Genomic DNA, 2695 nt, shown 5'->3' with positions numbered 1-2695 from the left:
GCTAAGAGGGTGAGTTTAAGGTATCATGGAGGATGACATACCCATAGGACTCCACTTATTTAGAAGTCAGCTGAGGTCTGTAAGCAGAGAAATCAGAAGAGGATTGGCTGGAGCAAGTTGAGATATTTGTAATTAGGCTTGGGGTCAAATTCCTAGTTCTAGTGTGCTCTAGATGACTAGAACACATCCAAGGGAAGTGTAAGGGGAAGTTTTCATTGTGAAGAGCCAAGGACTGAGCCAACATGACAAAGAAGTAGAAGGTGGAAACCCTTGGGAGTCAAAGATTCATATTTGGTGTCCTGGATCTAAGATTTGTCTGAGGAGACCACATGCCAAGAGGAGGTGTATATAAAGACTGGAGAGACTAACAGGAATTCTGCAATTAGGGTTGGATGTGAGAAGCCTGAACATTCTAATGCCTATTAATATAGTGCATTGTGGAACACATATATTTTAATAGTCATAGTCATGATTCATTTGGAAATCGTGCAAAGTAAGACTTTTAGATAAGACTCATCAATGGAACTTTATCTTCTGTCTCTCGTATGCTGCATAGTATGCTGCATAATGATGTTCTGGACAACAAAACATAGTCACGTGATGTATAATGATGTTTTGGTCAATGGTGGACCACATATAAAGATGGTGGTCCATAGGATTCTAATGGAGCCAAAAAGTTCCTATGGCTAATGATGTCATAGCTTTTATAATGTCATGGGGCAATGCATTATTCACACGTTTGTGGTGATGCTGGTGTAAACAAACCTACTATACTGCCGATCATATGGAAGTATTGCACATGCAATTAGGTACAATACATAACACTTGGTATTAGTAATAAATGACTATGTTGCTGGTTTATATATTTACTACACTTTTTAATCCTTATTTTAGATTGTACTTCTACTTATTACAGACAAATTACTATAAAAGAGCCTCAGGCAGTTTCTTCAGGAGGTATTCCAGAGAAAGGCATTATCATCATAGGTGATGACAGCTCCATAAATGTTTTTGTCCCTGAAAACCTTCCAATGGGACAAGATATGGAGGTGGAAGGCAGTGATATTGATTATCCTAACCCTGTGTAGGCCTTGACTAAGGTGTGTGTATTTGTCTTTATATTTTAACAAAAGTTTAAAAAGTAAAACAAATTAAAAATTAGAAATAGAAAATGTTTATAGAATATGGATATCAATAAAAAATATTTTTGTACAGTTGACAACGTGTATGTGTTTCAAGCTGTTTTAAGAGTCAAAAAGTTAAAAAAACTTAAAGATGTAGAAAGTAAAAATGTTATAGTAAGTTAAGGTTAATATATTTTAAAAAACATTTTTAAATAAATTCAGTGTAGCCTAAGTGTACAGTATTCATAAAGTCTGCAGTAGTGTAAAATAATGTGTTCTAAGCCTTCACATTCACTCACCACACACTCACTGACTTACCCAGAGCAACTTGTATTGTTGCCAAGTTCCCTTCATGGTAGGTGCCCATGACAGGAGTACCAATTTTTTATTTTTTTATACTGCATTTTTACTGTACTTTTTCTATATTTAGATACACAAATGGTTACCATTGTGTTATAATTGCCTATTGTATTTAGTACAGTAATACATTATACAGACTTGTAGCCTAACAGCAATAGACTATAACATATAGCCCAGGTGTGTAGTAGGTTATACCATCTAGGTTTGTGTAATTATACTCTATGATGTTTGCGCAACAATGAAATTGCCTAACAATGCATTTCTCAGAATATATCCCCATAGTTAACATATTTCCTGTGTGTGTGTATATATATGTATTTATATATTTTATGTGGTTGGATTCTATGTAATTAAAAATAATTCTGAAATTAAAATTTAGCATGGTGTTTCTTCATATTTATCAATCATTTTAAATTGCTGCCTAATGGTTTATCCAGCTAGCACTTTATCTTTTTATTTTGGTATCTTTTGATGCACAAAAGTTTTCTTTTTAATTTATGTAAGGAGATGTGTCACTATATTCTTCATGGTTTGTGCTTTTTGCATCTTTTAGTATTATTCATTTTTCTGTTCTGAGACAATAAATATATTTCACATTATAATTATTATTATATTATAAAAACCTTGCTTTTTACATGTAAGTCATTAATCTACATATGTTTGTATTTGGGATTTCATTTTATGAAATCTCACTCTCTTTTATGAAACCACACTTTCTTTATAACATGTACATTTGCCTTAATATGTAATTGGGAGGTCTTTCCCTGTTCTTCAGAATTATCCTGGCCTCCTTGGGCCTTTTTCTTTTCTACTATATATCAATTATAGAATCGTTTCTTAAAATACAATTAAAACAGTACTTACTGTGGATCAAAGTTGAATTAAAGCTGTAGATTAACTTAAGCAGTGTTGACATTCATGAATATGGTATATGTTTGCATGTATTTAGCTTGACTTTAATAAGATTTTAATTTGTTCTACATGATTACAATGTACCCTAGTGTTTTTGTTCCTTTGGTGCATGGAAGTATTTTATTTCTTTCAAATCTCATTGTTTTTTATTAGTTTATTGGCCAGTGCAGAGGAATACAATAGATATTTGGTTTTTGAGTCTACATCTAGGAAATTCATGGAATGATTTTGTTAATATTATATTGTAAATTCTTTTGAGTTTTCTATTTGAGCAATTAAATTGATTGAAAATAATGATA

The 2695-nt window shown here is 32.2% G+C and overlaps 1 protein-coding gene across 2 annotated transcripts in view; it reads left to right on the top strand.

The window, feature by feature from the left end:
• HNF4G (hepatocyte nuclear factor 4, gamma) overlaps positions 1-2695 on the top strand; it is a 170906-nt gene that overhangs the window by 104030 nt on the left and 64181 nt on the right. The gene's annotated exons all lie outside the window — the stretch shown is intronic.

Source organism: Mandrillus leucophaeus, unplaced genomic scaffold (genome assembly GCF_000951045.1).
Source record: "Mandrillus leucophaeus isolate KB7577 unplaced genomic scaffold, Mleu.le_1.0 Scaffold233, whole genome shotgun sequence".
In the NCBI taxonomy this organism is placed as follows: Eukaryota; Metazoa; Chordata; class Mammalia; order Primates; family Cercopithecidae; genus Mandrillus; species Mandrillus leucophaeus.
This window is presented reverse-complemented; position numbering and strand designations above follow the sequence as displayed.